This window comes from Hesperophylax consimilis, chromosome 6 (assembly GCF_061612785.1).
Source record: "Hesperophylax consimilis isolate HC1 chromosome 6, BYU_Hcon_1.0, whole genome shotgun sequence".
Classification (NCBI taxonomy): Eukaryota; Metazoa; Arthropoda; class Insecta; order Trichoptera; family Limnephilidae; genus Hesperophylax; species Hesperophylax consimilis.
The window spans coordinates 23,507,395-23,533,910 of NC_142841.1; the positions used below are offsets into that span (position 1 = coordinate 23,507,395).

Consider the following 26,516-nt stretch of genomic DNA (forward strand, 5'->3'; position numbering starts at 1 on the left):
GGTAGCAATGTGTGAGCGTATGAGAGCTATACTTATTTGTAATTTACGGTGGCTGCCCGAACCGTAAATTGTGATCAGAAGATGGGAGATTGAAATGAGTGTCTGAACAATTAATTAAATTTATTCGTGAGGACGAATATTACAATTTTACAGAACGCGGAGACGGTGGCAGAAAGAGTAGAGAGAGTGGCGGTAGGATCGAAGGTTGAAACAGGAATGGAGATTTATCTTCTCGCGCTTGCTTGCGTCTAGCAGCGGATTAATTCACGATAGTATTGCCACATGTGGGAGGAAATAAATTAGTCCCACACGAGTATCTGTATAAAAATATATTAAAAGGATTACATGGTATAAACGAGTACCTGTATAAAAATACATTAAAGAATTGCGTGGTATAAACAAATTATTTGACGGTTAAAAATAAGCCGACGTAGGGCAGTGGTTCCGTGCACCTGACCGGCCATCTGAAGGTGCGGGTTCAATTCCCTTCAGAGGCATTTATTTTTTTCGGAAGATTTTTTCAATTTATATTTGTGTTTCAGGCTAATAATTATTGCTTATAATAATTTAAGTATTTCCAATTTCTAAAATTAAAAGTTCATTGAACTTAGCATGTATTAAAAACTGAACTTACTTACCCACGTTAGAATGTTTAATTGCGATAAACACTGTGTTTTTATAAATCCTCGGATATTTCAATTAGATTAAATCTGCGTGCTTTTAATTTACATCATTACCTACGGTTTGTATCATCAACTACAAACACATTCGAAGCTAAATTTGCGGTAATAAATCTTGATTAAGCATAAAATCCAAACATATCAAATTACACAATGCACAGTGATCCGGGTCCACGACCAATAAACGCGCTGTGGAACGAATCTGGTTGCAAACTGCAGTAAAGAGCAGGTGGCGGTAATTGGCCGCAAGCAAATAGACACCTTCGCCAACTTTAGCTGTTTCATCCCACCCCTTCTCACTCCCACCCACCCACACACCCACACACCCACACAGACATCACCCCTTTACCTCCCAGTGGATCTACAGTCGCTCATCTCTTCAGTGTGTTGATGTCCTGAAACGCTGATTGTCAAAACAACAATCTACGTAGATTTGAGATTTTTGCGGCCAAAAATGTTATAAGTACTGATTTATTTTTGTGATATTATGCCTTATGGCGATACCTCCTTCTTTATCCAACGTTTCGGACACCATCCCACATCTGCCCGATGATACTGTCCGACACCAATAACAACCTACGTTGCTTTGAGAGTCAATCGGAATAAAAAATAAAAAAAAAAACAATATCTACATAGTTTACTCAACGATTTTCAAAACAGATTCAAATTAGAGACTTCCGCGGTCTTGCGGAAAGGCTCTTGACCATGAATTCGTAATTCAAATCCTGACGTGCGCAAGTAAATGTTATTTGTATTTTTTATTTTCAGTATTTTAAAACAATGAATTTCGAAGAACGAACGGTTTTTAAAATTGGTGTGATAAATGCTGGTAACCGGATAAATCATCACAATGATAATTCATCACAATAATAATTCATCCCATGTTTAAAAAGTTATATAAAGTCATGGAAAGTGATGAAACAAAAACTTTATTAACTGGGTTATGTAGGTTAGGTTAGGTTAGGTTAGGTTTTAAAAAAACAATTTTTCATCGTTTCTAATGACTTTATATCACTTTTTAAAAGTGTGTTGAATTGTCACTGTGTTGAGTTATCATGGAACCCTGGTTCACTTGGTCGTGCCATGTCTACCTCGTGCGTCCCCGACTTCTGCTACCATTCACATTTGTATCGTAAATTTTCCTTACACTCCTTTCTTCGCTCATTCGCTCTACATGCCCAAACCATCTAAGCGTCCCTTTCTTGATCTTACTAATTATGCTTACATCAGCCTTGCACTCTTAGCGGATCTCCACATTCCTCACACAATCATACATGGTTTTACGCACATACGCCTCAGGGATCTCATTTCAACAGCATTCAATCTACTTTTTATTATACATTCTCACTAATAGACCGGTCAGACAAGCGTACAAAGAAAACATAAAAACTCCGACGGTAAACACTACCTTTGGACAAAGACTCCATAAATGTCACGCTATTAAAGTATTCAACAGTCTTCCACTTGAAACAAAAATTGAGGAAAATAAAAATAAATTCAAACACAAAATTAAAAAATGGATTAAAGAACAAAAAGACAATACCTATTACCAAAATTCTATAACATAAAAGAATAAAACATATACACGCAACACAAAAAAATATATAAAACACGCAACACGCACAAACACATAAATCATTATAAATGCCGATTTACATTCTCTTTTAATATTTTTCTTTTAGTGTGAGAATTATATTTTAATTTTTAATCTTTATTTTTAGTTTAAATTTATCTTTATTTTAATGTTATTTTTCGTTTTTTTTAATGTATAAATTCTTATATTATAAAATGGGGGCCTCAGCACGGGTAAACAACCCAGTGAGGCCAACATTACTGAATTAGAATATGAAATATTGTAAAAAGAAAAAAAAAAAAAAAAAAACTTTCATCCATTCTTAGCCAGTTCCATGCCTCACTTCCATACATCAGAGTAGGTACCAGCACTCCATTGTGGACTGCTAACTTCGCTTCTTTGGACAATTTTTTGTTAGCGTAAACTGCGTTCAATATCTCTGTCAGCCTTCTCATCTCTCAATAGAAAAATAATGATGTTATAATAGATTGTATAGAATATTAAAAACGGAAATCTTATTTTCTTTCGTAGTAATTATTTCATTCTTGACAGTTCATCCCCTAAGCCAAACCTTTTTTAGTGCCAGCGAATTTTTTTAATACAAATATTTAATTATTTTGTAGTCTCGTTAAATCTAGTCTAATAAAAAAATGAAGCATATAGAACCAATGGCAGTATACAAGTCATTAAGATGTTGGTAAACAAAAACAAAAAACGTTCTAATTTAAATCTAAGGTAACTTGAGTCATTTTAACACGTGGAGCAACAATTTTAACATATTTAGTGAATATTGATTTTATACTGCTTTATACTTGATACGGTTTTATTTTTAAAAAAATTAAATCTCATATTGTCACAAATGTATGTTTTAATTTCGGATTTTTATTTTAATCTCGGCAAGCAGTCAGTTTATATTTAATTTATTATGTTCGACCGTAGTTAATAATGACAGGTACACAAAATAATAGTGATACGGGAGTAATGCGAGGACTAAAAATGATTAGCTCACATAAACAGAACCAATGAGTGACTGAAGTAGTAAACGAAAATCTGAAAAAAAAAATCAGAAAAAGATACGGTCACATCTAGAACTTGAACCCATAACCTCTGCCTTGCCGGGGCACCTCTCTACCAACTGAGCTAATGGGACCCTATCTCCCTCGGTTATATTTAACTGTATCATCGTATAAGAACTACCGACATTGTCTTCATTTTTCTTACCATACATTTTTATTGACAACTATCTTTATGTATGATCGCAAGATTCAACCCGAACTAAATGCAATCTAGTCAGCATCTTTAGATAAACATATCTTATTTTTTTATTTTAATGTGCGACATCTATTGACTTTTCTGCAAGTCTTGGATAAATATTTATTTTTTGGAATAACTTAGTGAGTAAAACTTGAAATTGTAATATTTAATTATTGAAGACAATATTAACGATTCCCAAAAGAAAATCTGAAACAGAAAAAGATACGGTCACATCTAGGACTCGAACCTAAGATTCAACCAACCCTTTGACCTCTCCAACTGGTCTATTTTGACCCATCGCTTTGTGCGGCAGCGGGAGGGGTAGATAATTCGTCCATTTTCCTTTCTTCCCTTCCTCAAAAAGACCCTCCTCATAGCATCCCCAAAGACGACACAGGCTCTGAGGGAAATTATTTTCCGCAAGGCCTCCTGAGCGGGATTAATGTTAAAAAATACGACCTTTTTTACTATAATATTATATGTAAATATAAAAATGGAACATTAAGTAACTCAGAATTTATTTGTGGACGAAAAAAATATTAGTCATATCCAGAGATGTGCTTTATTTAAAATAAATCCATTTCAAATGGAAATGCAAAATGCAAAATGGGTATTTTCCATTTTGCATTTTAAATGCTTTTCTCAATGCATTTTCCATTTTAAATGCCTTTTTGCAACATTCTTCCTACTATCTCCACTCATCTTTTTTTCATAAGCCCCAAATATCAGTCGTTCCTCAACCTCGCTATGAGAGATAATTTGTATTTGTCAAGTTGCTCCCTGGTAGGAGCCCTGGCAATTGAGTGATACCATTACAAAAAATACTGATTCAAATACTGAACATGGGGCCATGACGCTGTAATATTAAATGTTAGATAGCAGTTTCTATGTTTTTACGTTGGCAACATTAGTCCCGCGCAAATTTTTTGTGGTTTTTGGATTAACTATCATGTAATATGTTTGTTCTACATTGATGTCCATTATTAAATGACAAAATTGTTTAAAAATTCTATAATTATTTTAATTGTTCGACCTGAGAAACCATTTTTCCATTTTCAATGCATTTTGAAAATAAGTATTTTGCATTTTGCATTTGAAATGCTTTTCTAAAAACCATTTTGCATTTTCAAATGGAAAAGTTTTGACCCATTTCCATTTTGCATTTCAAATGGTTTTAGGTACCCATTTTGTACATCTCTGGTCATATCATATAAAATAATGGACACTGCAACGTGGACTCTAACTGAGTTTCATACTCATCCTTATTCCCTTTCAAAAGAAATCTTTGATTCACATTTAAAAAGTATCCATGAATATCTTTACCGCGACGCTCCATCAATAATTTATTTTACCTGAAATTCACGCTGTGGTTTATTCCATCCCAGAAAGCACCCCCTAAAAAGGGTCGTGGGATTGCCAGTTTACCACCTGTTTGTAGCCACCCTACGCTCAGTATTACCAGCGTTTAACAAGCCTCAGGTGATTAAATTTCCCACCACGGCAAAACCCACATGGCCGGAAATCCTTACAACCTATTACCTCCTCGTACATGAAAACATGACCCGTGTGGGCTGCACAAATGATTCTCTTTACGTGCACATAACACCTAACACGAGCGTGAGGGTGTTTGGTTATTTGTTCAAACTTATACATTACCTACTTTAGTCAATTGTTGTTTTTACGCTGTCTCATCGCGAAGACGTAAATGGTATACAAACTCATCTAGCAACTGATTTGTTAATTATAATTTAACCCTTAAATAATACACTGGAGCCGGGAAAACCCTGTACGTATTTTTTAAATTTCATTATTCTCGTCTCCTTCCCTTCCTCATTATCTTCAGCATCACAAAATACCTCAATTAGGGATGCCTTAGTCTCACTGGCTCCAGACGGTTGAAAACAATTGAGAGTCTTGTGCGGTAATCACATAAAAAACAAGATGTTAGTATTGCGTGTTTTGCAAAAGCAAATTATTAACTTCAGCAAATTTCTTCCAAGTTTATTGTGTATGTACACAAAGAAAAATGAGTACTGCTTTTTATCACCATCCTGTTAAAATGTGACTGCATGATCATTTCTTAAGAAAATATTAGTCACTCTGAATATATTTAAACACGTGTTCAACACAAGTGACCTTGTCCGAATAAATATAATGGACGACATGCGAAATTATTTGTCTTAACACGTGTTCCGACTTACACATATTCTTGCTTTACTGTTATTTTGTTAAGAAATTTGTAAATTCATTAACAAATCAGTAAATTTCTGTGTGTAACTACATTTATTTACGCTCAGTTGCTTACAAATTCATCTAAGCTTTGGTTGGTTGTTGTAACAAGTTAAAATCAACATCCCACCACAAATTCAATCAACGTGTAGAATAGATCGTTAAAAAATATGTGTTATTGTGTAAACTAGTTGTTCTGTGAACAGTATAATTACAGTTGATTATTCCGATTTGACAGCTCGTGCGCCAGAGCGCTTAAGCGAGAAATACGTGTTATGTTAGTTAGTCCTAGAAATTGCACTTAAAAAACAATCCCGACCTCTAATGATCTGGTATTCGTGTAAACATAAAAATAAAACGTAAAAGTAACGTAATGAATGCAAAAAATAAAATGTAATGGAAAACAAAAAATTAAAATGTAAAAGTAACGTAATGGAAAACAAAAAATTAAAATGTAAAAGTAACGTAATGGAAAGCACAACAAATATGACAACACGAAAATGCCCTACCTACAGTTTTGTTTCTATGAAGCGACCACAATGCCACAATGTTTTTGTATTCCGTTGCCGATGGAAAACAAAAAACGTTGAGGCCACGACCCAATCTTTTGTATTTTTCCGATGTTTTGAAAATATTTGGTCGCTGGAGACCCGACTTGATATACATATATAAATAAAGTTATTTCAAAACACTCATTTCTACAGTTTGATTATAGACGTAGTAAAATGTACTGAATAATATGCCCCCAGCTATTAATTGCCATAATACAGTGAGAAATATGTCATGAGATTGTTATTGAGCTCGTATTTCTGTGACAGCAACAGGCGACCTTTCAGCCGACATTATTTCCCACAAATAATTATTGCAGAGTCCAAATACTGTGTTATGTAATTAAATATTTATTACGATGTACCCACCCTGATTATTATCGGTAAAATTTATTACTCTGGCTAAAAATGTGAAAAAAATAACATGGCAAGTAATACAGACTGGAATCTGAAATTATCAAATATTTGTCTTCGGTGTATGAAAAATAAATTATTAAGTATAAAATTTAGTCAGACTTTTCATGCTCATTTTTATTTTTTTCCATACGATAAGGAAAAACACAATTATAAAAATGCATTGCATGTATTTTATCGACTACAAAGGGGGTTTTGATAGTGTCAAACACAGCAAGCTGATTAGAAAGCTCGTGAAAGCTGGTGCTAAAAATATCCTTTTCCATTACTAATTTATAGCATTGCGAATCATTTTGGCATCCATCCTTTACTAGTGTTTGAAATACAAACATAGACAGTCATCGTCGGCGTATTTAAGTTTAAGTTTAATTGAATGAGCGTAGTGAAATCCTGTTTTAACCCGATAATTTGGCATTTCATCTATTTGTAATTTTTTGTTCCATTCCTGTTTCGGTTCAATATGGTGGCAGTGTTGTTACTACTACGAGCTGTCAAGTCAGATAAATCAATCAATATCATGGTACCGGTGACCGGATAAATCATAACAATTATAATTCATCACATCTTTAAAAAATTATATAAAGTCATTGAAAGTGATGAAACAAAAACTTTATTAACTGGGTTAAGTAGGTTAGGTTAGGTTAAATTTAAAAAAAAAATCATCGTTTCTAATGACTTTATATCACTTTTTAAAAGTGTGTTGAATTGTCACTGTGTTGAGATATCATGTAACCCATGGTACCTACCCGAGCGGCCTGAAGATAGTTTGAAAAAGAATTGTCATTCAGATGGTGACTTTTTTTGGATAAATTGTATAATTCCATGCATGATATATTTAATTTATAATTCCATATTTACGATTCATATGATTTCAGACGAAATTTTGGGTTCTGATTTATTAAATATGAAAAAAATAGAAACATCGTTATTTGAACGCGAGGTCTACGATATGCTAGCTATACGTACCGCGTGGTAAAAAAAAGTTTTCACTATTACCTCCTTATGCACCGCGTAATATTTACATATTTACACCCCGATTACATATATATATCTAAGTAAAGGGGTTAGTAACTTAACCTCGCAAGTAGTATTGAACGGACAAAAAAAGAGAAATTTTTACTATTCAAAACTTATTGTAATGTAATATGTAAAGTTGTTAATATTGCCAGCAAAATATTGGCAATATTAACAATTCTGGTCGCTAGAGGCGTTATTGTAGCTATTGAAGTTGACATTTTTTTCAATGGCGGCAAATTTAATTTATTTAGTACTTGGTGGGGGTGTTTCTCCTAATTTATATTTTGATCAATATTGACAAAAACTAAATAAAAATGTCCCAAAAAGTAGGTTCCGTGTGTGCAGTTTACGGATCTAAGATTGCAAACACTCCAAAAAACGATAAAAGGTTAGTTATAATTGTGGGAATTGAATTGAATTAATAATAAATTAATAATAATAATAATAATTGGATGACTTGTATAGCGTTGTTTTTGTGCAAAATCACCTCAAGGGCGCTGTACAAACTTATAATACATTTCTACAGTGATCTATGTTATAACTTAACTATTTATGGAGATAATATACAGTACAATACTTACCTGGTAGGTCACTTGAGATTAACACTTAATTAACATTATCTAATTGTTTTTAGCGAAATTTAGATACAGGATTTAGTTCATAATTGGAAAATTTAATATAACTGGACTTTCTCTTAGGAATGGTATTTTTAATTTAAGGATACGACAGCTCAAAAAGGTAAGTCTTTAGTTTAGACCTGAATTCTGTTGGACTTGTAATGGATCTTAGTTCCGGAGGGAGTTTATTCCAAGCCTTCGGCCCAGATACTCCGAAAGCGCGATCACCAAACTTAGTATTTGGCTTGGCTTAGGTGCTATCAGTCTGCCTACAGCTGATGATGTTGCTGATCTAAGAGTTGACTGCCTCAGACCAGTGTTTTCCGGGACGCATAGTTCAGATATGTAGGGTGGGGCCATTTCATTGATGGATTTAAACACCATCCAGCACAGTTTGTACTGGATTCTTTCAGGACTCTTGAGCCAGTGAAGGTTACGAAGGTGTTCTGAAATGTGAGAATATTTTGAAACCCCGGTTATGAGCCGTGCTGCTGCATTAAACACTGATTTAATTAGAATAAATAATAAATACCGTGTAATTTTAATTAGTTCTCTTTAAAGCTTACGTAGATGTAATTAATGATAAAAAATTTATATTTCTTAAAAAAATATTTTATTACCTTTGTAAAACCATCAAAGTCAAAGCGCTTTAATATTTTTTTATATTGGAGTCAAAACAGCAATATGGTCGTATTCAGGTTACCTATTTTTTAAGATTTCGATAATTTATTAAAATTAATTTACGTAAATTAATGAATATATTTCACATAAAATCCATTGAAATGTATGAAGAAAACCATGGCGGACATCTCATGCCGTTAGGCGCTAGTGTAGTAAGTTTGCCATCAAAATTATGGGAAATGTCAGAAGTTGAAGGTTTTATTAATATTATAAGGTATTTAGTGAAATCAGTCATAAACTTAATACAACTGTTTACGCATGAGTGTCAGTTTAACTACAAATGTATTTAAAAATGGACTGTAAATTACGTTTACTACGTTTTAAGATCATTAGATCGGGTTAAACAGGGGGAAACTGGAGAGATGGACCATCTTACCTTTACTGGATGCTTTCGGGTAAAGATCATGACACATGTTGGTATCACTTTATGTATTCTTAAAATTTAGGTGTACATCTCAAAACTCAGAACACAATTAATATTAATTTCCACAACATGACGACGTTGAATAGGGGATGCAATTTTGCCGATTCCAAATAGTCAATTTCGGTAATAATGATCCAATTGTAGGTAGCGAGATAAAATGAATCATTATTGACAACGACGATATTTAGGATGTAGAAAACTTGACTCACTGACAAGTGTGTAGTTTATGTATTGAAATCTAGTTTATTCTCTTTTGTAGTAGGTAAAGATATTGAAGGAAATAAGGGAACAAGGGAGATGACAATATTCTAGACGAGACCAAACCATGTCAATATATTAAATTTTAAAACTAAATGTAAACAAAACAAAATATATGGAAATAGGCAACAAAACGCATGACACAGAGTAAAAATTGGCAACTAATGATGAAAAAATTGAAAAAGTAAATGAAATTAAGTACCTGGGTGTAAAACTTGATTCAAAACTGACTTTTACAGCAATTTTTGAATATGTGCTAAAGGAGGTATCATATAAAGTCAATTTTCTTAAGAAATAAACTAAATGGAAACACTACAGAGCTCATCATTTAGATTTTTGCTCTACTATGTGATATTTAGCTAATGAAGGAAATTTAAATAAACTAGATGTTATACAGAAAAAAATCTATTAGATGTACACTGGGAAAAGGAAAATTCGCAAGCATTAATATAATGAGAGAGCAGCTAAATTGGATTCCAATAAAAAAGAGACTGTTATTTAATGTGTTAATTTTTGTGCATAAAGGCATGAACAACTGTACACCAAAATATTTTGAGGATGAAATTGTTTTTTAATAGAGATGTTCATAATTACGAAACCAGAAATGTAAATAGAATTAGATTGCCACACATGAAGAAATCAAAATCACAGAACTGCCTAATGTACAATGGACTAAAGATGTATGATGAAATGCCTGAAAGTCTGAAGAATGAATGTATTTAAAAAGAAATGTTATGTTTATTTTTAAAATATTTAAAGTTACAAAATGAAATATTATCTAGTTTATATTCAAATGTTGTATAAACTAACTAAATAAATAATAATAATAAAAATTAAACTTTCCACCAAAATTTGTCATTCAAAAATATACACTGATTTAGGTAATTTTTGGTAAAAGTACATTTGTGCAAAAATAATGTTATTTTAGGACCCCTGCGGCTCTATATACTCTGTTCGTTGTGTGTTATAGAAAATGTATTTTAAGGTCTCGTTAATCAAACTTTCTGAACTCTGCTTTTTTCTTAGACAATATTTATTATTATTTACAGCATTAATGTAGAGATTTTTTCGTACTTTCAATTATTGGCAATTACGTCTACATGATTATTTTTCTACATATATTTTGTTGTATATCTAGCATTTTTACTGATTGCCTATATTTGAATAATAACGTACCAACTTTCTTACAGGTAGTCTTTCAATGTCAAGTTTTAACCTCGTTTTTAGGTATTCAATTCATATTTTTTTAAATCTCAGTTGTTCACAATTATCTGGAGCCAGAGAGTCTATGTCATCCCCAATTGGAGTTTGTTATGAGGCTGAAGGTAATGTTAGGGGAGGAGGTGGGAAAGAAGAAGGTGAAGTACATGGCTATTAATATCTGGTCACTAAACACGGCTAAAACCATTTCAAGCAACTTTTTACCTGGGCGATACTTAGATCAGGCATCTTCCAAGCTGCAAATATTGTAAAGATTATTTTTAATTAATACATTTATTAACTACTAATTTATAACTTATTCAAATAAATTCTAATTGTTCACTCTGTGACACTATATTATAGTGAATTTACGATAACCAACACCGTTTAAAAGTGCAATTTTTATTTCTTAAAAATTTCGCTTCCACCAAAATACAAAAAAAAATTGTAACGTAGATATATATTAACTAAAAAAGTTATTTAAATTATATTACAGCATTATTATAATTTTACTAACAAATGACTCTAAATTTATTCAAATATTATTTCTTTCAAAATCGTGTGAAAGGATTTTCTACATTTCCTTAATTAATTTTGCATAAAATTGTTTCGCATGACATTTCGATATAAGGATTAAATTTTAATTGTTTTAAATTTTTAGGTAAATCACAATACAAAACACCACGCACGTAAGCACGTAAGCACGTAAACAACCTTTAACAAGAAAAATGTTTTCAAAACATTCGGGATAGAATCCACGACTTGATTCCAAGTCAAACACATAATAGACCGTTCCGTGAAAGATGCTTAAATTACTGATTTCTTATATTCAAAATGAATTAACTCATCAGTTTTGTAAGACTTGTGTAAAATACAAGAGAACCCCAACAAATGAACCCTGTGTTGCAAGCATAATAAATAGATTTAGATCCCAAAAATGCGCAGGCCCAGATAAAAATTTCCATTTCTTTAATGATTTTTGTCATATTATGAAAAATAATATGACAGAAATAATGTGCCAAATCTAGGTGAATTCATTAGCTTTAAACCACAGTAAGCAGTACATATGTCTCTTTATTAATATTTTGAGACTTCATATTAATTAATTTATATGATAAATGTATTTATATGTACAACCATTTGCTCGAGTGGATAAGAAATCTTGAGAGAAAATCTTTTAGCCTTGAGATCGTAAAATATCAACCAATATAGATTTGTAAGATATTTATTCTACTCAACACAACCTTCAAATAAATGTTAAAAATGCGCCGTCATCAGCTTTACCCGAAATAAAAACCCCATTTTATTTTAATCATGCCTACGATGGCATAATACAGATAATAAATGACGGAGACTAAGAATTTGGAATTAGTGTTGGCCCAAAATTACTTTTGACCACCAAGTCGAATTTATGGTTGCAATAACTTCCATATTTATTTGGCTTTGCACTAAAAAAGATAATACTACAAAAATGCTCCACTTTGCGTATTTATGCAGTTATTTGGAGTACATCCGCTAAAGTTTGGAATTCCAGGTACAAATCGCAAATAAAAAAAATTGAGTGTAAAAATGGTATTCTATGATTCTTTAATTTTCGAGGTTATCATCCTCACCTGAATCATAAGGAGTCGGTTACGTTTTCAAGATTTGGTAACTAAAAAGTCGTAGAAATTTTTCAGATAAAAAAAACAGCCACTACTACGAAACATTGCTTGTAATTACTCGAAAGTTGTATTAGATGCCCTACCGACTGACGGTTTGCATTTTGGCACGTCATACAAGTGGTGGTGGTCAGCCTGGCCGAGGTGGAACTGCAGGCCTTATGAGATGGTGGGCATGCCTCGTTGGAGACGAGTGCCCCCGACCAGGCTAGACAGGGCGATTGTACCACAATCCGCACGTCATCCACCGAACCCGACTTCCGAGAAGCCGGATTACAGGATTCACCGAATCCGCAGTCAGAATTCAATTAAGTGTGCCCATCAGACAAAGCAGGCAAAACCACACATTAAACATCTCTCAATGCAACACTAACTCAAACTAAAACACATTCACTCACTGCGCTTCACACATTTTTAACACTTGCGGTGAAAATAGCTTATTTAACACAGCACCTCACATTTTTAACACTTGCGGTGAATACAGCTTATTTAACACAGCACCTCACATTTTTTAAACTGAAAATCGATAAACAAAATTCACAAAAAAAATTACTCACCATATACTAGATACACCCCTTTCCCCTCCTTACCACCATCGATTTTCATATGCTAATGTAACTCTTTTTTTATATATATAATAATAATAATAATAACATAGCATTTATATAGCGCAGTTTTGTGTTGTTTCACTTCAAGTGCGCTTAACTATAATAAACTTAAAAATAAATTTTCCTATTGTGTTCCTTTAAAAAAAATTAATAACATAATATGAAATAAAGAATAAACGGTTTACACAAAAGCAGAGAATAAAATTTAACAATAACAGTGCTATTTTAGTAGAGGACAGCAATAAAAGACAATAACAGTGCACGAAAAATAAGAACTATACTTATATTCACTAAATTGAGAAACATCAGTGAAAAGCTTTTATAGGTCGAATCTTGGTTCCACGAGAACAAGCGGCTTCAAACCAGGCCGTAATTGCTGCAATCAGGTGTTAGCACTGACAAAACACATTCATTTTGGTTTCAAGAAACAGTTTTAAACAGCGGCAGCGTTCATTGATCTCTCTGCGGCCTCCTTGTTAAACTCTACAAAACGATATAGAATGGTAACACAGTAAGACTGATCAACTGCTAATTGGTAGCACATTCAGATAGGTCCCTCCAATTACCTCTCACTCCAGAAGATAGGTGGAAACTTGAGTGTCAATCAGCCGACGAGAGAAATTTCCATCTCTTGCACGATCCCACTGAGATACAGCCTGGATTCTCACTGCCTCGTAAGCTCTGATCCATCAAAAGGATAAGGCCCTCCCACAGCCACTGTGCCCACACGATGCACAGGCGGGACCTTAAGGTGTCGGTGATGTTTGAATGCGATGCGGGGAAGACCACCGAACATGCGGTCATCGAATGCCCGCTGCATTACTTCCCTGGCGGGATTGATGAGGTTCACAAGACGACGCCTGGCTGTCTCACTAACTGTTCTCCTTTTACCACCCAACCATACGAAAGAAGATAGTTGAATAATTATACATATTTTACCATACATAATATAATATGAGAACTTAAATAAAATAAAAAGCAATTACAAAATAAATAAGTAAATAAAAATTACACAAGTTCTTATAAATATTACACTTCTTGCTGTTACCGTTTATGGTTTCTGTTTAGTGATATTTTACTGTTGCTGATAAATGGATTTATTTAGTAGTGTAAGTGTTTTTTTATAGTTGTTCTTCTGTTCATGTGTTCCAGTAAAGTTTGATGGAATCTAACATAAAATAGCTAATCACATCATTATTATATATATGTGTGTGTGACGATTATTATCAAAATTGGTCAAATCCAAATTATCATATCTTAAACTAAAGACTTTCAATTTGTTCTTTATTGAAATATAAACATTATACATAATTTAAATACTAACTAGAACACTAACCTTCGAGAATAAGTAAGGTTAAATTTATGTATACTTAAAATAATATACATAATTTAAATACTTACTAGAACATAATCATCAAAGTAGTGTATAGTCCGAAAAGAACATTTTCAACAGATGAGTTATACAAAGAATCTAAAATATTCTGTCTCCGTAAACTATTTATTTTGCAAACTATGAAATACATCTTTAAAAACAAAAATAAATTCGAAATAAATGAAAACAGAACCAACATTAGAAATAATAATGTATTTTATACCCCCCAAACGAACACGAAACAAATGCAAACACACTGCAGTTTCATTGGACCTCGTACTTTCAATCTTTTACCGAAAAATATTCAAGTGATTACTAAACTTCCTCAATATTTAAAAGAATTAAAATTATGGCTTTTCGATACAGCAGTTGAAACTTTTTTTATTTAATTTGTATCAATTTATGTTTCTCTTAAAATATTCACCATATATTACACTAAACACTTATAACTTCACTATAAACTATTAAAAAACACTTTTTATACAAACCGCTTAGACAATAATAATGATTTATATAATATTGTATGTAATTAATGTAAAAATTGGGAAAAATAAAGGAATTAAAAAAATAAATAAATAAAATAAAAATAAAAAAAAACACTAAACTTCGAGTAGATAATTAAAAATCTATATTCTTGCATTCATTAAAGCACCAGCTGATATAATTTAAATAAATTTCAGCTTTTTAATTTTTATGCTTAGATAATCGAGATCCGATGAGCAACATCCAACAGGCATTGACGTTAATTTATTTATACCAACAATTTATTTATTTATTGATACATTAGACTTTGGGTGCTTACTCGTGCAGAGGCCCCCACTTTACAATTGTACGTGAAAACAAAAATAAATAATAATATGTATTTTACAAAAATAATATGTATTGAAGGTTATTAATATCTCACCATTTCTTTTTAAAACTTAAGTATTATATCAATCAATTAGTGGCTCATGCTAAGCGTATTGTTTTTCATATTATTAATTACTTATTTATGTTTTTAAATCGGTACAAAGTTGTCTATGTTCTAACACGAATTCATATGCACATATGTTTAAAATCATTTTTTTAAAGTTTATTACAAATTATTCATGTTTTTTTCATAATTTAAATATAAATTTGTTTGAATTTTCTTCTAATTTAATTTCTCCTGTCAAACGGTAAAAGTTTGTATTCTAGAAAAATAGAAATAAATCAAATATGCACCGTTCAAATTCTAAAAAAATTATTGGTTTTTTTATGAAAACTGATTTTTATTACCCAGTCTACTTGAGTTCAGCACTCTTCTTGTGAAAGATTTGTTAAAAGACAAGTAAAAGCTCATACGCGCTGCGGTGGAAATCCCAGACGGAAAAGCTGTTCGAGTTTCATGACGCCAGAACTCATTGTTTGAGAATTTTGTTTATTTTTAAGATTATTTAAAAATCTACCCTTCTTAAATAATATTTGGATTATTTATATAGCGCCGTTTTTGTGAGAAATCACCTCAAGGACGCTGAATTATTAATGTAAAGTCAAAATTTTTAGCGCTTGCTTTCTCGGAAACAGTTTAATTTTTCATTTTTAACAGTTTATTGAACAAGGTCTAAATTACACGTAAATTAGGCTCAAGATAATACTTATCTCAGTCCATTTCAGGTACAATCTCATCTCTTGGATCCACGTCTGTTTTGCCGGACTTGCGGAAGAAGAAATGACAAATGCATAATAATTTAAAGACATCCGTAAATAAACTGTCGTCGAACTTGTCACAAGCACGCCTCAAAACTTTATTTAAAGAGTGGCATTAATGTCAGACACAAATGACAATCTACAGTCTGTGCACTGCGCGAAAGGTGCAGCAAATCCACAAGATGCAGTACTTATGTATATTACAAGCAAAATTATATAATATTTTTGTCTACCATTAATTTTGTGAAGCTATTTACTGTTTTTGTTGACAACAAACACTTTGGCGACATAATTAACTATTTTACTTAAAGATTTATTAATTTATTTTACGCTGGGTTCGATTTTAATAAGAGCTTAATATATTAATAACCAGTAAAAATAAGGGCGTTGAAACGCAGCGTATAATAAGGATTAGGTTGAATTTTCCGATTAACACCAGCCGCCTGTTTGGATTTTTGCAAACAAATATAGCCAAAAAGAATTTTTTATTTATTCTTCAATTCAGGCACAAAGAAATATTTAAATGTTTTCTGAATATTTTTTAAAGAAATTAATCTTCCACATACAATGAAACCATATTCGAAAAGGAGTTTTTAAGTGGGAGATTTTGCGCTTAAAAGCAATTTTTATAGGCCTGAAATTTTTCTGGGCTTGCAAAAATACTTTTCAAAAAATGATCTGTATTTCAAAAGCCATGATGTTTTCAACTCGCAGTATTTAATTTGTCAGCGTTTATAAAATTTAGAAGCGATTAAATTTTCAAAGTATTAACTTGTGATTTTGCATAACTTCATTAGCGGTGATTAATTAGATAATGTTTTTAAAGAATAATTATACAAAATAAATAAAATTATTATAAAATATAAATACTTTTATAAATGAACACAACAGAATCAGGGATTAACTGAGATGTATTAACAACAAATAATTAGTTAAAATCAATATGGGTATTAATGTGAAAATAAATTTATGTGGTGGCTATTTAAAAAAAATGATTGAAAATAATAATATTCAATGGACTATTAACACTCTTCATAATTTGAAAGCAATTTGTTTAAAATATCATCCTTATTCTTGTTATTTACTTTTTTGTAAATTTGTTAGTTTAAAAAGTTACATTCGTTACAAATGAATGTATAGATGACTGATTTGTTTAAAATATTATCCTTATTCTTGTTATTTACTTTTAAAAAAATGTTATTATAAAAAGCGGGTTGGATAATATTTGGGGTGTCTTTACTTACCGAATTTGAAGAAGTATGATTATCTAAAAATACTATTTTTCATCAATTCTTAATATTTTTAATTATGGGTACTATTTAATTCTAAAGATATTTATTGTTTAATGGTATAAAATTGTAAATACATATTTATGTATAAGAGATGTTGTTATACACAAAACATAGAACTATCCTTTTGCTCAAAAATTATCAGCTTTTCATCATGTTTAGTAGATTGGTTAATGATCCCTAATATTTTTAATAATTCAAAGTATCACAAAACGAATTGGAAAATAATGGTTAAAATACGAATTAAATTGGAGAAAATTTTATTAGATCTTCTGTTTATCCATCCTAACGGCCAAATTACACCTATCGAGTGCTTGGCCGAGTCACTCGCTTTGTTACTCAGCCAAACTGGAAAGAAGAGGTGGTCACCTGTAAAATACAGTGGGCGAATGAGTTCATTAAGACTAATTTAAAGTGTTGTTAACATGGTTTCGCAATGGAGGAAAAGTTGGAAAATTAAGAGAGTTTTCCAACAATAAACGTCAAACTCTCCTAACATTTTATTTTGTTTTCTTTGAGTGGAGATGCAGTTGGAAATGGTACTTATTCGACCAAGCCATTGGCCCTTGCTTCTATCCACTGTCTTGCCCGAATCACTCGCCCGCTATTAGGCCGAGTACTGAATATACTGATAGTGAATTGATGACGAATAGAGTATCATAGCTCTGTCATGGAGGACACATACTGTGAATGGATGATGAGAAGAGTTTCAGTGCTCTGTCGTGCAGAACATTTATATTGTATGGATGAAGAGAAGAGAATCAGATCTCGATCACTCGACCGAATTTACCGCCTCGGCCGAGCACTCGGCAGATTTAATTCAGGCATTAGTTGACAATTCAAAAAAAAATACTCTTAAATAATTATAATTTAAATTTAGTAATTGAAAACATTTCAAATATTATCCAACCAGTTTATTTAAAAAAATTAAAAGATGTGTATTAAATAAATAAAAAATCAGTAGTCTATAAATGAATAAGTTACAATTATAACGTTTTCTTTTAATATCAGTCTTCTAGAAAATTTGAATTGTTTAAATAATTATTATCATTTTTTTTTAATGATAATATTTTACATGTCAAAATATTTCACCAACAAATTTAGAAATAATATGTCTCGACGCCATCTAGTGGGAAATTTAGCACTAACAAATCCTTTCCTGCAAAAATAAAGTGTGTTGTTTACAGATAGAAAAAAATATAATAAACAGTAATTATTTATTGAAGTACATATTGAATTATTTGGCAAGTTGGAAATAAGCCGATGTGGCTCAGTGGTCCAGAGCATCCAATTCAATTCCCGTCGGCGGCATTTATTTTTACTCGGGAGATATTTTCAATTTGTATTGATATTAGAGGCGACTAATTATTGCTTATAATAATTTAATATCATTCTGAATTTGCCGACCGAATTTTAAAAACAAATCATTGTATTGTTATGAAAAAGGGTTACAACGGCTTTACAATTAGATAATTTAGAAATTTTAGGAATTAAAAAACGTGTACATAGTCAATTAAATATTATTAATTACGAAATACAGTATTTAAATTGCCATTTTTAAAATTTATTTTCGAATTAATTTTTTTTTTGTTATTTACACACCTTATTTACTCCTTGGTTAGGTTGTGTCAATTTATAAAAGATAAGAAGTTAAGTTTTTGATATTTACGTAAATACAAAAAATATCTATTTTATAATACTTTGTTTATATTTTTATATATAATCTTTGTAACATTTTTGTCCTTAGGTACTTATTTGTCTATACTTGTTGGTCTATTCCTATATTTGTTCATTTTATTTATAGCTTTATCCTGACGAAGAAACCATTGGTTTTGAAACATGTAGATTATTATGATTAAATAGTGGTGAATACATTTTTTTAAAATTAAAATTACGCCACAAAGTGTTTTAATTATTAATATTTTATTAATAATTAAAACAACGATCTACAGGTTTAATAAGTTAGTGTATTTTTTTAAAATAATTAATTATTGTGGAAGTTAATCGTAAGTCGCCCATTGGTTTCGAATATAACAGTGCCTTCTTCAACAATAAAAAAATAAGTAAATTTTTCTTTACATAACTATGTAAGGTAAACTACTATTGACAATATTTTGTTTGTTAATAAATTTCCTAAATATTACATATACTCTAAAGGGATAAATATTTTAAAAGTATCTATCTAACTTAAAAAATTTAGGTTCAGGAGATAAGTTCAAATTGTTCATTTTTTTGTAGCCAAGATTCCCAGTAGCAGTCAATTATAAATAAAGCCTACTTAATTATTACAGTACATTATCATCAAACGTAGTATTGTCGACTGCAATAACAGTGAGGCTGGTCACCATCATCCGCCCTACCGCCTGCCGCCCTAGCACCACCGTCCCCGGACGCGTGCCTCCTCGCACCGCCCCCGCGGCCCGCCCACCGCCCCGCCCTCGCTACACCGCCACACCGCTACACTACTCTCCCCCCTGACCCAGCACCCCTATATAAGCGGGCGGCCAGCAAGCCTTAGTCCTGTTGAATCTAAACTACCACAGTGAAATTACCCCCGAGCCCGTGAATCGAAAGAGCCTTCTCAGTAGCCTTCCCGACATCCCTAAAGGTAAGCAAATGCATATAAGTATATACTTGCATAACATCATTCATAATTTTATTTACAAAAATCATGAAACAAATTTTATTATTATTTGTTGCATTTGGATCTCCTTTAAACCCCAAACATACGTTTATTCCGTTTTGTGAATTTAATTATTTTTTGATCTGTTAAGGTGACATTTTAACTCTTTCACTAATCAAATTTAAGTGTTAAAACAAGAAATTTTAAATTCTGAAAGTTATGAAAGAATAGAAGAAACTTAACAGTTGTTCAATATAATTAAAAACTTACAGCGGGTGATTTAAATTTAACGCCGTCTCTCGATTAAAAATTATTAAACAACGTAATTAACGAAAACGTCATATTTTTTTTAATCTAGAAACGAACATATATACAAATTCATACATATATCTACTAACATAACTAAGTTCTAAGCTTTATATTGATTTTATTAAAGTTTTTTTTTCTTATATACTATAAAGTTTTAAATATATACCGTACTATGAAGAATGCAGATAATATCGACCCATATCTGAAGTTAATTTTACTCTAAGCCTACAATTTGGTATCCCTCAGAAAATTTCGCATTGAGCCATTACCTATATTAAAAGAAAAAAACTTTTTTTATTGTAGTTTTTTTAATATACCTACTGTGCCGATTAATTTTAATTAAGGACACAAAAAATGTTATATAAACAATGTTAAAATACATTTATAATTATATATTAAATATAAATACATTTATAATTATATATTAAATATAAATACATTTATAATTATTTATTAATTACTAATTTTGTTAATTAACTTTTGTTTTAGTGGTAGTAACGAAACTAATCTTAAAATAATATTTTTTTAAATAAAAAAAATATGGATACATTTTATATTTTGTTGTTTTATAATAATATATTTTCAAGGACTTTTGACTAGGAGTTAGTAAAAAAGGTAAAAGAGTTAGTAAAAATTCCTCCTGATAGAATGGATTTTCTTTTATTGAAAGATCTAATACAACAAACTGAATACTTATTGTCTTTAAAAATGTACTTGCATATTACTCCTGAATCACAGAATTCAAATTAGTTAGGCACAAAAAACATAAATACATAATGTTCATCGGGGCATTTTATTTCCTAGGATTGCTCCTATTATATTCCAAAAGGTATTTTAGTATCAAATATTTTCTTTTGAACTGATCTGATATAGGTATTTTCAATGTTTGATTCAAAGATTTATCTTAACCTGTCTTGTTTACTTTAACGGTGCATCAATCTTTGGTCTAAACTCCAAGTCAATTATCATAATAATAATAATCTACTATTCTTTATTTCAACTCTCATGCTTTAAATAGACAAGTAAAATTACTCTGTTTAAATCAATTAGTTGGCAATCTCTAATGATCTTATAATTTAGGAATCTCTTATAATCTTATTGCATTTCACAATAACTCAGTATTTTTGCGTAATCAATTCACTTTTCAGGATGATTAAAGTCTTAAAAGATAACGCGTTATACTGAACGTGTATGTTCTTATTCGTTTAAACGGGAGAAGCAAAAACAGCAACGCTCCAAAGCGTTCATTAAATGATTGAGTTCTCTGACGATTAATTTCTTAGTTAATTAATTTTTCAATATACTTTGGCGAAAATATGGAAAAATGGTTATTTCCGCAAAAGTGATAGAAATAAAAATGAATTCAATTTTATTATGTGTTGTATTATATCTCTAGTCGTTCCATTCCTAAACGTTATTGTTAAATTATTTAAACGAATTCATTTGTCCATCCTCCTACATACATAGGAACTTAGTAGTACAATACCCTGAAATAAAGCCGAAATCATAACGACGTAAGTGAAGAAGGCATCTACAAAAATATACGCCGCGCGGCCCTGGTGTATTGGACGCACCGACGGTCGAATTCGCCCTAGCAGGCCTAGAAAAATGATTTCAGCGGGGCTTATTTAAATTAATTTTGATAAACGGATTACTAAAATCTTAGAAGTTTCTAAATAAATGCCTCTGGAAGTTACTAATTCATCGTTTAGAAAAATAAAATCTGGTGCTTAAGGATAATTTTAGAGTTGAAAAACGTGTTATTAAATTTTCTAATAAATTTATGTGAAATATTTTTTAAATAATGTACTGTTTTTATGTTTCTTAAATATAAATAACTTATATCCAGAAATAACTTACATCTGAAAAAAAATGTTACTACGAATTCTTCGAAATTAATTAAAATTTGAGGTCTCGAGCAAACCCCCTATTATTTTATATTGAGTCTTGTGTCGCATATAAAATCATGTTTCAAAATAACTTTTTTATAAATAAATTTAAAAAAAATCATTAAATTACACTATTTTATTGGGTAGTTTTATTAGAAACAAGCAATAAACCTACTCAATAAAATGGTGTAATTTTCATCTAAATTACACTATTTTATTGAGTAGTTTTATTAGAAACAAGCAATAAACCTACTCAATAAAATAGTGTAATTTTCATCTAAATTACACTATTTTATTGAGTAGGTTTATTGCTTGTTTCTAATTTTAAAATGAAAAACGTTTTGCTTACATCATTAACTGTGTTAACATAGATCAATTCTACACCTTGTGAAACAATTTATTTAGTAAAAATTGTGCTCCTAAAAATCTTCATTTCAATTCACAGAAATGTATCGTTAAAAGTATTTCTTTCGTGTAAAAAACACGTAGGTATCTAATTTTTTGAATATTTTAATTTGAATTTCAAATTATTTTTCTTTATTGAATGAAGTGGAAATTGCCCAACTTCCGGATATCCGATCGAGCTGAATCTCCAAACAGACTCGTCGATGACAATGAATTCTATCAACTTTTGATAACAATCACGCACAAACTCGCAAAAATATTCGAATTTCTCTGTAATTGGATGACATCAGTTAATCTATGAATAAAAACGTAAATGTTCATTTGTTAAAAATTTTATATCTCAGAAAGTTCTTCATCGATTACTTTGAAATTTTGACACAACTTTGTTTTGAAATACTCGTATATTTTTACATAATTTTATTATATAGATGTCACCTGTGACAATTTTTTTTTTTTTAAATCACCATCTGTTAGACGTAAAAGTAAAACGCGCTATTGTTTCTCCATCTGCACAGACAGACTAAGCCTCAGAAACGCGTGGCGGGGTACAGATAGTAAACGTAAAAAAAATCAGTTATATCCAATCGGGTTTGGGCTAAGTTGTAAGCGCTGTTGACTCCAGTCCCTGGGAAGGAAGGTTCAATCCTCAGTCAGTATATAAATTCATCCGTTTATAAAAATAAATGTTTTACTATTAAAAATTCTAGGGCGTTAATAAATAAATAAATAAACTTTGTGACTGATTCTCGTCAATCTTTTGCTAGAAAATTTATGTTGGTACCTAATCTTTTATCGAAGTTACTAATTACATTAATTTATTTCTTCAAGTCCTTCCTATTTCTTTCCCAGGTATATTATCATTTTCTCATGTTTCTAATATAACGTGCTAAGTAAGAAACTTATTTTCAAACCGTAATAATGCGATAAATAATGTTCTGCGACTAAAATAACAAGTTTTCCGAAAGAAAGAACCCGATCCGGACAAAAGCGTATTGGAGAAAGAACCGGATATTTGAGATGCGTAGGCATTCTGTCCGACATCGGTCCCCGCACATTAGTGGAGAACTGACCACCCCGAGGGCTTCCAATAAATGATCGGTTCTCTTGAATTATTATCATTAAGATATCTTAGAAAATCTCAGAAAATTCGCGTTAAATCACAGGTAAGAGAATTTACTCCAGTAAAAGTAGAACTAGGACATTCCAAGTCATGAAAATTTATGGTCCTGTTAAGCCAGTAGGAATTAGTCTCATAATTAGTCCCTCACTAACATCAAGCTACTTTACAATCAAGACATCCACAACCACAATACTCGGAATAACAATAAAATCTGAATTTCTCTAATAAACACTAAAAATTTGAGAAAAAATATCTTAACTTTATTGCCTACACACTCTATAACTCTCGTCCAGATATGTATAAAAAAGGCAGCGTATACAAAAAATTCAAAGTAATGCTTTGAGGGAATATTTTTTTATCATTAATTTTGAGCATAATCTATGTATGTCCCTGTCTGTTTCATTTTTTTGTTTCTTCTTGTTTGTACTACTTAATCTCCCTTTTTCTAATTTTGATCTGTTTTGCATGTGAAACTTACAATTTTGATAATTTTTCTATTTTTGTACTGTTTCGTATGTGAAATTTATAATTTAAAAATCAAAATACCTATGTAAAATTGTACCTACTAACTCCCACTTATGTATTGTAAGTTCCTCACGTCCTACCATGAGTTTTGTAACTCATCGGGATTGCTCTGCTCGAAGAAATAAATTGAAACTTAATTAATTATTTTTAAAAGCTAAAATAAAATTTGTAATTTGTAAACTGAATGCATTATTGTGAAATTAAATAACTTTAAGGCAAAGTGTGCATTCCTGAAAATAAAACTCTATTCTTAAATCGAGTGTCGGAAGAAGCCTGATCGCAGGCAAGAAACTAAACGGAATTCCGAGCAAAACTATCAACGAATCCTTTCAGAAAATTATATCCACAAATAAAAATCTTTTATTTAGAGCCGGCCCGTGGTAATGATTTTATCCTACCTACTTCAGTATCTTAATTTTTAATTATTGTGGAAAATGGATTTTCTACAAGAATATGAATTTATGATTTATAAATTAAATTATTAATTGTTTTAATGTTTAATTCGTAGAAGTCCATTTTATTTTATTTATTCTTTAAATATTTTATTACCAGTGTATGTTTATTAATATATCTTGATTACACTAACACTGCTTTATTAACAAAAATTATTGATTTTTAAAACTTCTCTCTTTAAAATTTTAAATCTTCACCGTATTCTTCAGATATTTTATTACCAGTGTTTGTTTATTTCATTGCTTTATTGACAAAAAAATATTGATTAATTGCTAGCATGGTATCAAAATCAAATAATTTGTACGATTAACCATAACGATTTTGACATATTTTATAATTTAGTATCCATCAAATACATAACAGTCAAAAATAGTACAAGTGCATATAATGTTTTTTACGTTATTATAATAATTTTAATCTGCACTGAAATCTAAACTACAACATCCCGACTCAAAAGTCACATAGGTACGAAAACCATTCTCTTTGTAAACCGTCTATTTTCAATTAACTTCAATTACAGACTAGAAAAATTGAAATTTTAAGAGCGGAAAAATTTACTCTAAGAATTAAATGTAAAATATGACCAGAATCAGATTTATCAATATTCTACAAGCTTTGCCACTTATTTAATACAAGACATAGGAAGCAATTTTCACACAATTTTACCCATTTATTTTGCTGGAAACTGTAATATATCATTAGAATACCCTGTACACCACATTTCATTGATAGAAATCATAAATTATGCCATAAATAATTTCATTGTGTAATTTATCGACTATAAAAACTTTCCCCTGTGTTATTTGACGTATTTATATTATATCATATTTAAAAAATGTTATCTTGATAAAAAATAAACGATAATACATATTAGATAAAAACAACCAAATTATATTGACATCACACAATATTAGCTGAATATTAAAACATATTTACATACATAGACTTATTTTATTACATGATTTCAAAATTGTTTAATAATATCTTAGTAGATTGTTTGCTATGAAAAAATCACGGCGATGATGAGAGGCCTATTTAGCCTGATCTTAAAATAATTTTAAGCAAGTTTAGACGACATTAAATATCTTGACTTGGTGACAATTAATCAAAACCCTCTAAAATCAAAAACATCAATCGAAGGCGATCAAATCACTATTACATCGAGATCGCCTACAAAAGCGCTTTGATTACCTTTTGAAATAATTATTATCATCTTTAATATCAAAATAGTATTTCTTAATTATTTGTGGCGGTACAATCTATAATTTTGTAAACGAACCGGCTCCACTAAAAGCTTAATTAAAAGCCTTATTAAGAATTGTTTTCATCTCAGCTGTAAATTCAATCAAATACATCAAATAGTTGATATGTTTCATGATACCGAAATTAAGAAGTTTACCAGTAATAATGATATTTATTCCTATTTTCGGAATAACCTTAAATTGTATTACCCAGTGAGGCCAACATTACTTTAAAATATGAAATATTGTAAAATAATGTATCAACAATAAAAAAGTTGTAATATTTAAGGCAATGCGAGGGTCCTAGGTTCAAGTCATCTTTTCTAATTTTTCTGTTCCAAATTTTCGTCAAACAATCGCTAATATTGTCTCCATATTTACTGCAACTTAACTACTTTGGTTAAGTGACAATATCATCTTGATATTTCTCTAATAATTCTTGTAACTTTGTTGTTTTA

The 26,516-nt window shown here is 30.7% G+C and overlaps 1 protein-coding gene across 1 annotated transcript in view; it reads left to right on the forward strand.

Annotated features, from left to right (window-relative positions):
• Nucleotides 1-20,021: 20,021 nt before the first annotated feature.
• sNPF (short neuropeptide F precursor) overlaps nucleotides 20,022-26,516 on the forward strand; it is a 179,168-nt gene continuing 172,673 nt past the window's right edge. Inside the window, exon 1 of the mRNA XM_089632855.1 lies at nucleotides 20,022-20,101. The gene's annotated coding sequence lies outside the window, so the exon portion shown is untranslated. The remainder of the gene's footprint in view (nucleotides 20,102-26,516) is intronic.